The sequence below is a fragment of the Leuresthes tenuis genome, unplaced genomic scaffold (assembly GCF_036924035.1).
Source record: "Leuresthes tenuis unplaced genomic scaffold, fLeuTen1.0.hap1 SCAF_15, whole genome shotgun sequence".
Classification (NCBI taxonomy): domain Eukaryota; kingdom Metazoa; phylum Chordata; class Actinopteri; order Atheriniformes; family Atherinopsidae; genus Leuresthes; species Leuresthes tenuis.
In genome coordinates, this window is record NW_027325369.1 from 10,271,524 (window position 1) to 10,284,961 (window position 13,438).

The following is a 13,438-nucleotide window of genomic DNA, read 5'->3' on the forward strand; positions in this document are numbered from 1 at the left end:
CTTGCAGCCGAAAACCTCCGCTCCCTCTTTTGATCATACATTGTCGGGCATTCGCACCTTATCTTACCCGCTTTTTACAAACTATAGTCAGACATTCACACCTTGCAGCTGAACCACCTCCGCTCCCTGTTTTGATCATGTATGGTCTGGCAATACTACCTTTTCTTACCCGTTTGTGAGTTATTAATCCCAAAATATTGAGCATAAAATAAGTCTTTATGCTGATGATGTATTACTTTTCCTTCAGAACTCACAGACGTCTCTCAGTCACACGATCACACTCATAAATAAATTCTCAGCACTTTCTGACTACTCTATCAACTGGTCTAAGACCACAGTTCTGCCCATTAACTGTAGGGTCCATAATATACCTGCAATCACTTTACAGTCAGGAAATATTAGATATTTAGGCATAAACATTTCCTCCAGGCTCTCAGAGCTAACAAAGCTAAATTATGTGCAATTATTAAAGACAGTAGAGGACGATCTCTCGTTGGAAGTCCTTACCTATATCACTTGTGGGGAGAGTTACATCCATTAAAATGATGATACTACCAAAAGTTAACTATTTGTTCTCAATGATCCCCATAAAACCATCTGCTACTTGGTTTAAGTCACTAGATTCATGCATCTCCAAATTTCTGTGGAAAAACAAACCACCACGTATTAGTTTAAAAACCCTACAGAAGACCAAGGACAGTGGTGGATTAGATTTACCTCATTTTCAGCACTATTCCTTAGACAATAGGTTACAATATATATCAAAATGGTTTAAACCTTGTTGTTGTCACAGTTCCCAGAGACGTTGTAATCGTTGAGGATTCTATATTCACCCCCTCATTAGAGGCACGTAATGCAGATTGATGACACTGAATCTTCTTCTCTGTTCATTGCTGGCATCATTCCCAGCATCGTAAGTGTTCGTGGCATTGTTAGCCTCTTCTTCTGGATCTTGATATCGAGAATCCTTTTGTATTTCTGGTTTGTCAGTCCTCTGTCTTCGTTCACCGGAGTCTTTGTCTTTTTGTCCTTGAGTTTGGTGATTTTTTCTTCTTTTGATGCCTTGACACAATGTGACAGGTGATACCACGTGGGAGATCCTGTAACTTGGATTGCTGTCCCTGTGCTGCGAAATGGCTGTGCTGCTCAAATGGTCTCTCCTTCATCATGGTTACATGCTGCCATTCCGACATCTCGCCATTCCGACATGGGTCTCCAATTGTCGGAATGGCGACACTTAATTTTTTATCAAACGTCCCACCATTCCGACACTTTTTTCCTCCTATGGTCGGAATGGCGGTATGTTTTTTTTTTTTTTTAACATTCCGACAGTTCCAAACAAACAATTATTTATCGCAATTTTCTCATCTCTGTTTGAACGTACACCCAGGTAAATATTCCTGTAGTCTTCTCATACCGACTATGGACCCATTCATTGTTTAACTTCACTGTTTTGCAAATCCTAATTGAATATTACACATTGACATTGAACTTTACTTGATAAGCAGGTCTTCATTGCATTCAGCAGCCTATATGTGAGCATCTATGTGTAAGCTGTTCTTCTTTGCATTTATCAGCAGCAAGCAATTCTTCATTGCACATGCATATGAAAATAGTAAAACAATTCCAATGCGTTAGCGAAACCTTCTATATCAGGAGTGTCCATCATGATGCTGGGAATAGAACCTCTTTCCCAGAATAGTTCAACCTTCATTACTCAACTGATCATAACTCCGCAATGAGCACATTTCAAAGTATCATTCCTCTACATATATTCAAAAATCTATGTGTAAATGTTTAATATTTCTTATATTTGTTGATGTCATTCTGAGTGCATGTGGCCTAAACCCAATCTCTGTGTGGCAATTTTAATTTAAACAAGTTGAACTCTGCCTCTGATCATTTAAAAAAGGTGTGTACCAATATCAACCTTTCTCAGGTAATTACTGATCCTACAAAACCAAAGAGATCCTTCAAGGTTTTCCCTGATTGGCTCAATCTTAACAAATCAAAGGTAGAAAATCCGCAGTATCTGAACTTGGTGTTAGTTATCACTGCTCAATAGCCTGTATTAGAATTGCAAAAATGAAAACATTAGGTCCACGCTTGGTATCCAGATCCTGAAACATCTCCATGAGCAGGCTTTTTTTTAACTGATCTGTTGAATAGTTATATGACACTGTTAAAATCCCAGATGAAGATCTAGCACTTGACCATTTTTGTAAATCTTCTAATTCCATAGTTGATAAACACGCCCCTTTTAAAAAGTATAGAACTTAGAACAGGTCTATCCCTGGCTTTCGGCAGAACTGTCTTCTTTACTTTTTTTTCCCCTTGTCCTGTTCAGCATTATGTCAGAAGAATTGTAGTCTGAATACCTTTGATGCCAAACAGATTTGTTTTGCCAAGGGAAGTTTTATAAATGTAAAGCTCCCCTTGATGCCCATTTATTTATTTCTGTTTACAATATATGACATGAACTGAACTGAACCGGACCGGACCGGGGGACAAGGAAAGAAGAAGAGGAAAGAAGAGGAAACAGAACAAAAATAGAAACAAAAACCAGACAACCAGCTGCTACACCTGTAAAAAACAAAACAGACAACAATCCATGGCCTATGAGGGGAATCCAGCCTTAGCGCCACCAGGAGCACCTGAAAGCAGACAAGCAGAGAAAAAACAAACACACAAACAAACAAAAACAAGCACAAGAAGCGGCAATCGCATACAACACAGCTGTGGATATAGATGACCTGAGACGACATGATAATACATCAACTGCTTAGTGACCATGCTACTTGACTAATGAATGTGTGTGTGTGTGTGAGAACATGCAACACCCATGGCACAGGACCTACATGATAACCGTGCTTAGTTATGAGTGTATAAGCGTACAGGGCCACAATCCACAGCCCCCCCCCAAGCAATCAGAAGCAGGCAGAGAGGGCCACAAGACCCAGGCCACCAGCAGCCCCCACAGAGCACAGAACCCAGGCAGCCCACCGCAGGGGCAACCACGCATCCACCCAGAAGACTGCAGAGGAAGCCCCCGGAAAGAGCCCCCATAAGCATAGGGCAGAGGCACTCCGGGACCTGGGCCCCAGGAGCCCGAGCGCCCCCAAACCCCCCGGCAGAGGCCCCACCCAATACCCAGGAGGGCCAAGCGCCCCAGACAGCCACAAAGTGGGTCAGCGCCTGCCCCAGCGCCCCTGGCCAAGTGCCCTGGGAGTCAAGACGTGCCCACAGGTGGGTGAAGTCGCGAGCAGTGGGGAGAGGCAACGCTGATGCCCCATCGGGAGAAACACAGGCAGGCCAGGCGACAGCAAGTCCCAGATCCAGGCCCAATCATTACCACACACACTTTCACGTCCCATACATCCACACATCCACACATCCTACCTCCCTCGACTCTGCTGGGGTGTAGTGCAGCGGGCACACCAGGAGGCCAGCAACCCCCCAGCCACCACAGACCCCGAACCAGCAGAAAAATTAATTAATCCTCCTGGCCCCTCCTGCCCCGAGCAGACACCAGGAAGCAGGGGTGTGCGAAGAAGACCCCTCCCCTCACCCTTCTGGCTCTTCAATATTTTCTAATAGTGAGCAATTAAAATTGAGGGGCAGCCAAACTTGTAGAACTGGGAGCGCGGCACTCTGGGCAGCCTACATACCCAAAGAGCCCCTCCCACCAGATGCCACTCAGTGTAACCACCCCCCAAGACCTAATGTGTGTGTGTGAGTGTGTTTGATAAGTAGTAATGTCTAAGGTGTAATTAAAACAGGGGCAGGGAACTGCAGAGTGCAACCAAAGGGGACCACCTACGTGGCCCCATCCACTACATCACGTCATCTATCTTAGACAATAATTTATATATTTTTGATAGTAGTTTTGGGGTACAGATGCTTAGAAATTCTGCTACCCTAGTTGGGGGTTGTAAGTCTGGTTGGTGGAGGATATATCCATCCATCCATCCATCATCTGCCGCTTATCCGGGGGTCGGGTCGCGGGGGCAGCAGCTTGAGCAGAGAAACCCAGACGTCTCTGTCCCCGGCCACTTCCTCCAGCTCTTCCGGGGGGACCCCGAGGCGTTCCCAGGCCAGCCGAGAGACATAGTCTCTCCAACGTGTCCTGGGTCTCCCCCGGGGTCTCCTCCCAGTGGGACGTGCCCGGAACACCTCCCCAGGGAGGCGCCCAGGGGGCATCCTAACCAGATGCCCGAGCCACCTCATCTGACTCCTCTCAATGCGGAGGAGCAGCGGTTCTACTCCGAGCCCCTCCCGGATGACTGAGCTTCTCACCCTATCTCTAAGGGAGAGCCCAGACACCCTGCGGAGGAAACCCATTTCGGCCGCTTGTATTCGCGATCTTGTTCTTTCGGTCACTACCCACAACTCGTGACCATAGGTGAGGATGGGAACGTAGATTGACCAGTAAGTAGAGAGCTTCGCCTTCTGGCTCAGCTCCCTCTTCACAGCGACGGGTCGGTGCAGAGCCTGCAACACTGCAGGCGCCGCACCGATCCGCCCGTCAATCTCCCGCTCCATTCGTCCGTCACTCGTGAACAAGACCCCGAGATACTTGAACTCCTCCTCTTGGGGAAGGATCTCATTCCCGACCCGGAGAGAGCATTCCACCCTTTTCCGGCTGAGAACCATAGTCTCGGATTTGGAGGTGCTGATTCTCATCCCAGCCGCTTCACACTCGGCTGCGAATCACTCCAGTGAGAGCTGAAGGTCACGGCCTGACGACGCTAACAGAACCACATCATCTGCAAAAAGCAGAGACCCGATTCTGAGGTCGCCAAATGGGACACCCTCAACGCCCTGGCTCCGCCTAGAAATTCTGTCCATAAAAGTTAGGAACAGAATCGTGACAAAGGGCAGCCCTGATGGAGTCCAACTCTCACCGGAAACGTATCCGACTTACTGCCGGCAATGCGGACCAAACTCTGGCACCGGTCATTCAGAGACCGAACGGCCCCTATCAAGGGGTCCGGCACTCCATATTCCCGGAGCACCCCCCACAGGACTCCACGAGGGACACGGTCGAACGCTTTCTCCAAGTCCACAAAACACATGTAGACTGGTTGGGCAAACTCCCATGCACCCTCCAAGATCCTGCCGAGGGTATAGAGCTGGTCCACTGTTCCACGGCCAGGACGAAAGCCACACTGCATCTCCTGAATCCGAGGCTCGATTATCCGACGGATCCTCCTCTCCAATACCCCCGAATAGACCTTACCAGGGAGGCTGAGGAGTGTGATACCCCTATAGTTGGAACACACCCTCCGGTCCCCCTTTTTAAAGAGGGGGACCACCACCCCAATCTGCCAGTCCAGAGGCACTGTCCCCGATGTCCACGCGATACTGCAGAGGCGTGTCAGCCAAGACAGCCCTACAACATCCAGAGCCTTGAGAAACTCAGGACGGACCTCATCCACCCTTGCCTTGCCACCGAGGAGCTTTTTAACCACCTCGGCAACCTCAGCCCCAGAAATGGGAGGCCCCGTCTCCGAGCTCTCCGACTCTGCCTCTTCCGAGCACGTGTTGGTAGGATTGAGGAGTTCCTCGAAGTACTCCCCCCACCGACTCACAACATCCCGAGTTGAGGTCAGCAAAGCCCCGTCCCCACTGTAAACAGTGTTGACTGTGAGCCGCCCCCCCCCCCCTGAGACGCCGGATGGTGGACCAGAATCTTTTCGAGGCCGTCCGGAAGTCGTTCTCCATGGTCTCACCGAACTCCTCCCAGGCCCGAGTTTTTGCCTCAGCAACCGCCGAAGCCGCGGCCCGTCTGGCCCGTCTGGCCCGTCGGTACCTATCAGCTTCTTCCAGGGTCCCACTGGCCAAAAAGGCCCGATAGGACTCCTTCTTCAGCTTGACGGCTTCCCTCACCACTGGTGTCCACCAGCAGGTTCGAGGGTTGCCGCCACGACAGGCACCGACCACCTTACGGCCACAACTCCGACCAGCTGCCTCAGCAATGGAGTCACGGAACATGGCCCATTCAATGTCCCCCACCTCAAATATGGTTGAAGCTCTGCCGGAGGTGGGAGTTAAAGCTCCTTCTGACGGGGGATTCTGACAAACGCTCCCAGCAGACCCTCACAATACGTTTGGGCCTGCCAGGTCTGATCGGCATCCTCCCCCACCAGCGGAGCCACCTCACCACCAGGTGGTGATCAGTTGACAGCTCCGCCCCTCTCTTCACCCAAGTGTCCAGGACATACGGCCGCAAGTCCGATGATACAACCACAAAGTCGATCATCAAACTGCGGCCAAGGGTGTCCTGGTGCCAAGTGCACATATGGACACCCTTATGCCTAAACATGGTGTTCGTTATGGACAGTCTATGACTGGCACAGAAGTCCAACAACATAACACCACTCTGATTCAGATCGGGGGGGCCGTTCCTCCCAATCACACCCCTCCAGGTCTCACTGTCATTGCCCACGTGAGCATTGAAGTCCCCCAGCAGAATGAGGGAGTCTCCGGTAGGAGCATTCTCCAGTGCCTCCCCCAGAGACTCCAAAAAGGGTAGGTACTCTGAACTGCTGTTTGGCGCATAGGCACAAACAACAGTCAGGACTCGTCCCCCCACCCAAGGCGGAGGGAGGCTACCCTCTCGTTCACTGGGGTAAACCCCAATGTACTGGCACACAGCCGGGGGGCAATAAGTATGCCCACACCTGCTCTGCGCCTCTCACCACGGGCAACTCCAGAGTGGAAGAGAGTCCAACCCCTCTCAAGAGTACTGGTTCCAGATCCCAAGCCGTGCGTCGAGATGAGTCCGACTATATCTAACGGTCTGATGAAGTTTCAACAATAAACCACAAACTTTGTATTATGAGAAAGAACCAGACTCATTCTTCAGGAATCCGAAAATAAGCTCTATTTTACGAGTTATGCACGAATTCGGACTCTCCTATAAAACGAATTCCTTAACTCAAACCAAGTTAAGACTGCTTTGTCCTTCATATTTATTCATGTCTAATCAAGTTTCAATGATAAACAACGTTGTACTTTGTAGAATGAGAAAGAACTTCTTCAGCAATAAGCATCTCTCGACAAATGACGAAATACAGATTTTGCTATAAAATTAATTGCTATCAGCCTGACTTAAAACTGTTTGTCTTCCTTATTTATCCACTTCAAATCAAGTTTCAACAATTAAAAAAATTTTGTAGTTTGAGAAAGAACAACTTAATCTTGAGCATTCAGTATAAAAAGAGGGTAAGCAAAGATGCGAATGTCAAACCATACATGATCAAAACAGGGAGCGGAGGTGTTTGGCTGAGACAAGGTGTGAATGTCCACCCATAATTAATGAAAAGCGGGCAAAAAGTAGGTTCGAATGCCCAACCATACATCATCAAAAGCAGGAGTGGATATGTTCGGCTACAAGAAGGTTTGAACGTCTGACCATAGTTTGTAAAAAGCGGGTAAGAAAAGGTTCGAATGCCCGAACATACACCATCAAAGGAGGGAGCGGAGGTGTTCCGCTGTAAGAAGGTGTGAATGTCCGCCCGTAGTTGGTAAAAAACGGGTAAGAAAAGGTTAAAATACCCGACTGTATACAATCAGTAGCGGGTGCGGAGTTGTTCGGCTACTAAAAGGTGTGAAAGTCCGACCATGGTTTGTAAAAAGCGGGTAAGAAAAGGTGCGAATGCCCAAAAATGTATGATCAAAAGAGGGAGCGGAGGTGTTCGGCTGCAAGAAGGTGTGAATGTACACCCATAATTATTGAAAAATGGGTAAGAAAAGGTGAAAATGCCCAACTATACATAATCAAAAGCAGGAGTGGATGTGTTCGGCTCCAAGAAGGGTTGAATGTCTGACCATAGTTTTTAAAAAGCAGGTAAGAAAAGGTTTGACTGCCCGAACATACACCATCAAAAGAGGGAGCGGAGGTGTTCCGCTGTGAGAAGGTGTGAATGTCCGACCATAGTTGGTAAAAAGCGGGTAAGAAAAGGTTAAAATACCCGACTGTACACAATCAATAGCGGGAGCGGAGTTGTTCGGCTACTAAAAGATGTGAAAGTCCGACTATGGTTTGTAAAAAGCGGGTAAGAATAGGTGCTAATGCCCGACAATGTATGATCAAAAGAGGGAGTGGAGGTTTTCGGCTGTAAGAAGGTCTGAATGTCCAACTATAATTTGTAAAAACCGGGTAAGAAAAGGCTTGAAAGCCCGACTATACACCATCATAAGCGGGAGAGGAGGTGTTCAGCTGCAAGAAGGTGTGAATGTCCACCCATAATTACTGAAAAATGGGTAAGAAAAGGTGCGAATGCCCAAACATACATCATCAAAAGCAGGAGTGGATGTGTTGGGCTACAAGAAGGTTTGAAAGTCCGACCATGGTTTGTAAAAAACGGGTAAGAAAAGGTGCGAATGCCCGACAATGTATGATCAAAAGAGGGAGCGGAGGTTTTTGGCTACAAGAAGGTTTGAATGTCCGACCATAGTTTGTAAAAAGCGGGTAAGAAAAGGTTCAAATGCCTGACTATACACCATCAAAAGCGGGAGCGGAGGTGTTCCGCTGTAAGAAGGTGTGAATGTCCGCCCGTAGTTGGTAAAAAACGGGTAAGAAAAGGTTAAAATACCCGACTGTACACAATCAGTAGCGGGTGCGGAGTTGTTCGGCTACTAAAAGGTGTGAAAGTCCGACCATGGTTTGTAAAAAGCGGGTAAGAAAAGGTGCGAATGCCCAAAAATGTATGATCAAAAGAGGGAGCGGAGGTGTTCGGCTGCAAGAAGGTGTGAATGTACACCCATAATTATTGAAAAATGGGTAAGAAAAGGTGAAAATGCCCAACTATACATAATCAAAAGCAGGAGTGGATGTGTTCGGCTCCAAGAAGGGTTGAATGTCTGACCATAGTTTTTAAAAAGCAGGTAAGAAAAGGTTTGACTGCCCGAACATACACCATCAAAAGAGGGAGCGGAGGTGTTCCGCTGTGATAAGGTGTGAATGTCCGACCATAGTTGGTAAAAAGCGGGTAAGAAAAGGTTAAAATACCCGACTGTACACAATCAATAGCGGGAGCGGAGTTGTTCGGCTACTAAAAGATGTGAAAGTCCGACTATGGTTTGTAAAAAGCGGGTAAGAAAAGGTGCTAATGCCCGACAATGTATGATCAAAAGAGGGAGTGGAGGTTTTCGGCTGTAAGAAGGTCTGAATGTCCAACTATAATTTGTAAAAACCGGGTAAGAAAAGGCTTGAAAGCCCGACTATACACCATCATAAGCGGGAGAGGAGGTGTTCAGCTGCAAGAAGGTGTGAATGTCCACCCATAATTACTGAAAAATGGGTAAGAAAAGGTGCGAATGCCCAAACATACATCATCAAAAGCAGGAGTGGATGTGTTGGGCTACAAGAAGGTTTGAAAGTCCGACCATGGTTTGTAAAAAACGGGTAAGAAAAGGTGCGAATGCCCGACAATGTATGATCAAAAGAGGGAGCGGAGGTTTTTGGCTACAAGAAGGTTTGAATGTCCGACCATAGTTTGTAAAAAGCGGGTAAGAAAAGGTTCAAATGCCTGACTATACACCATCAAAAGCGGGAGCGGAGGTGTTCCGCTGTAAGACGGTGTGAATGTCCGACCATAGTTGGTAAAAAGCGGGTAAGAAAAGGTTAAAATACCTGACTGTACACAATCAATTGAGGGAGCGGAGTTGTTCGGCTACAAGAAGGTGTGAAAGTTCAACCATGGTTTGTAAAAAGCTGCTAAGAAAAGGTTCAAATGCCTGACTATACACCATCAAAAGCGGGAGCGGAGGTGTTCCGCTGTAAGACGGTGTGAATGTCCGACCATAGTTCGTAAAAAGTGGGTAAGAAAAGGTTAAAATACCCGACTGTACACAATCAATAGCGGGAGCGGATGTGTTTGGCTACAAGAATGTGTGAAAGTCCGACCATGGTTTGTAAAAAACGGGTAAGAAAAGGTGCAAATGCCCGACAATGTATGATCAAAAGAGGGAGCAGAGGTTTTTGGCTACAAGAAGGTTTGAATGTCCGACCATAGTTTGTAAAAAGCGGGTAAGAAAGGGTTCAAATGCCTGACTATACACCATCAAAAGCGGGAGCGGAGGTGTTCCGCTGTAAAATGGTTTGAATGTCCGACCATAGTTGGTAAAAAGCGGGTAAGAAAAGGTTAAAATACCCGACTGTACACAATCAATAGGGGGAGCGGAGTTGTTCGGCTACAAGAAGGTGTGAAAGTCCAACCATGGTTTGTAAAAAGCTGGTAAGAAAAGGTTCGAATGCCCGAATATATACCATCAAAAGCGGAAGCGGAGGTGTTCGGCTGCAAGAAGGTGTGAACGTCTGACCAAAGTTTGTAAAAAGCAGTTAAGAAAAGGTTCGAATATCCAACCAAACATAATCAAAAGCGGGAGCAGAGCTGTTCGACTGCAAGTAGGTGTGAATGTCCAGCCATAATTACTCACAAACGGGTAAGAAAAGGTAGTATTGCCAGACCATACATGATCAAAATGGGAGCTGAGGTGGTTCAGCACCAAGATGTGAATGTCTGACTATAGTTTGTAAAAAGCGGGTAAGATAAGGTGCGAATGCCCGACAATGTATAATCAAAAGAGGGAGCAGAGGTTTTCGGCTACAAGAAGGTTTGAATGTCCGACCATAGTTTGTAAAAAGTGGGTAAGAAAAGGTTCAAATGCCTGACTATACACCATCAAAAGCGGGAGCGGAGATGTTCCGCTGTAAGACGGTGTGAATTTCCGACCATAGTTGGTAAAAAGCGGGTAAGAAAAGATTAAAATACCCGACTGTACACAATCAATAGGAATGAATTTTATAGCAAAATCCGAAATCATGCATAACTCCGCAAAAGGAACGTATTGCTCAACCAAAGGGATGCTTCTTTCTCATTCAGGGTAATATGAGGAACTTTATGCTTGATACATTTTAGACATGGATAACTATGAAAGACAAAGCTATTTTAACTTGGTTTGAGCAAAGCAATTCATTTTATAGGAAAATCCGAAATCGTGCAGGACTCATGAAAGTAAGCTTATTCTCGGATTCCTGATCCTCCAGTGTTGCTCTTTCCTATACTGCAAAATACAGCCTTGTTCTTTGTTGAAATCGATATAGACATTGATAAATATGAAGGACAAAGCAGTTTCCACTTTGTTTGAGTGAAGGAATTAATTTTATAGCAAAATCCCAAATCAAGCAGAACGTATGAAAAGAAGCTTGTTTTCGGATTCCTGATCCTCCAGTGTTGCTCTTTCCTATACTGCAAAATACAGCCTTGTTCTTTGTTGAAATCGATATAGACATTGATAAATATGAAGGACAAAGCAGTTTCCACTTTGTTTGAGTGAAGGAATTAATTTTATAGCAAAATCCCAAATCATGCAGAACGTATGAAAAGAAGCTTATTCTCGGATTCCTGATCCTTCAGTGTTGCTTTTTCTTCTACTGCAAAATACAATGTTGTTCTTTGTTGAAGTCGATCTAGACATTGATAAATATGAAGGACAAAGCAGTTTTAACTTGGTTTGAGTGAAGGAATTCATTTTATACATAAAATCCCAAATCATGCAGAACGTATGAAAATAAGCTTATTCTCGGATTACTGATCCTTCAGTGTTGCTCTTTCTTCTAATGCAAAATCCAGTGTTGTTCTTTGTTGAAGTCAATCTAGACATTGATAAATATGAAGGACAAAGCAGTTTTAACATAGTTTGAGTGAAGGCATTCATTTATAGTAAAATCAATAATCGTGCAGAACTCATGAAAATAAGCTTATTCTCGGATTCCTAAAACTTTTGATTTGCTCTTTCTTTACTGCAAAGTACAATGTTGTTCTTTGTTGAAGTCGATCTAGACATTGATAAATATGAAGGACAAAGCAGTTTTCAATTGGTTTGAGTGAAGGATTTGCAGCTGAAAACCTCCCGCTCCCGCTCTTGATTGTGTATAGTCGGGCTTTCAAGCCTTTTCTTACCCGGTTTTTAGAAATTATGGTTGGACATTCAGACCTTGCAGCCGAAGACCTCCACTCCCTCTTTTGATCATACATTGTCGGGCATTCGCACCTTGTCTTACCCGCTTTTTACAAACTATAGTCAGACATTCACACCTTGCAGCTGAACCACCTCAGCTCCCTGTTTTGATCATGTATGGTCTGGCAATACTACCTTTCCTTACCCGTTTGTGAGTAATTATGGCTGGACATTCACACCTACTTGCAGTCGAAAAAGCTCTGCTCCCGCTTTTGATGGTATATATTCGGGCATTCGAACCTTTTCTTAACTGCTTTTTGCAAACTTTGGTCGGACGTTCACACCTTCTTGCAGCCGAACACCTCCGCTTCCGCTTTTGATGGTATATATTCGGGCATTCGAACCTTTTCTTAGCAGCTTTTTACAAACCATGGTTGAACTTTCACACCTTCTTGTAGCCGAACAACTCCGCTCCCGCTATTGATTATGTACAGTCAGGTATTTTAACCTTTTCTTACCCGCTTTTTACCAACTATGGTTGGACATTCACACCGTCTTACAGCGGAACAACTCCGCTCCCGCTTTTGATGGTGTATAGTCAGGCATTTGAACCTTTTCTTACCCGCTTTTTACAAACTATGGTCGGACATTCAAACCTTCTTGTAGCCGAAAACCTCCGCTCCCTCTTTTGATCATACATTGTCGGGCATTCGCACCTTCTCTTACCCGTTTTTTACAAACCATGGTCGGACTGTCACACATTCTTGTAGCCAAACACATCCGCTCCCGCTATTGATTGTGTACAGTCGGGTATTTTAACCTTTTCTTACCCGCTTTTTACAAACTATGCTCGGACATTCAAACCTTCTTGTAGCCGAACACATCCACTCCTGCTTTTGATTATGTGTAGTTAGGCATTCGCACCTTTTCTTACCCATTTTTTAGTAATTATGGGTGTACATTCACACCTTCTTGCAGCCGAACACCTCCGCTCCCTCTTTTGATCACACATTTTCGGGCATTCGCACCTTTTCTTACCCGCTTTTTACAAACCATGGTCGGACTTTCACACCTTTTAGTAGCCGAACAACTCCGCACCCGCTACTGATTGTGTACAGTCGGGTATTTTAACCTTTTCTTACCCGTTTTTTACCAACTATGGTCGGACATTCACACCTTCTTACAGCGGAACACCTCCGCTCCCTCCTTTGATGGTGTATGTTCGGGCATTCAAACCTTTTCTTACCCGCTTTTTACAAACTATGGTCAGACGTTCAAACCTTCTTGTAGCCGAACATATCCACTCCTGCTTTTGATGATGTATGGTTGGGCATTCGAACCTACTTGTTGCCCGCTTTTCATTAATTATGGGTGGACATTCACACCTTGTCTTAGCCAAACACCTCCGCTCCCTGTTTTGATCATGTATGGTTTGACATTCGCACCTTTGCTTACCTTCTTTTTATAC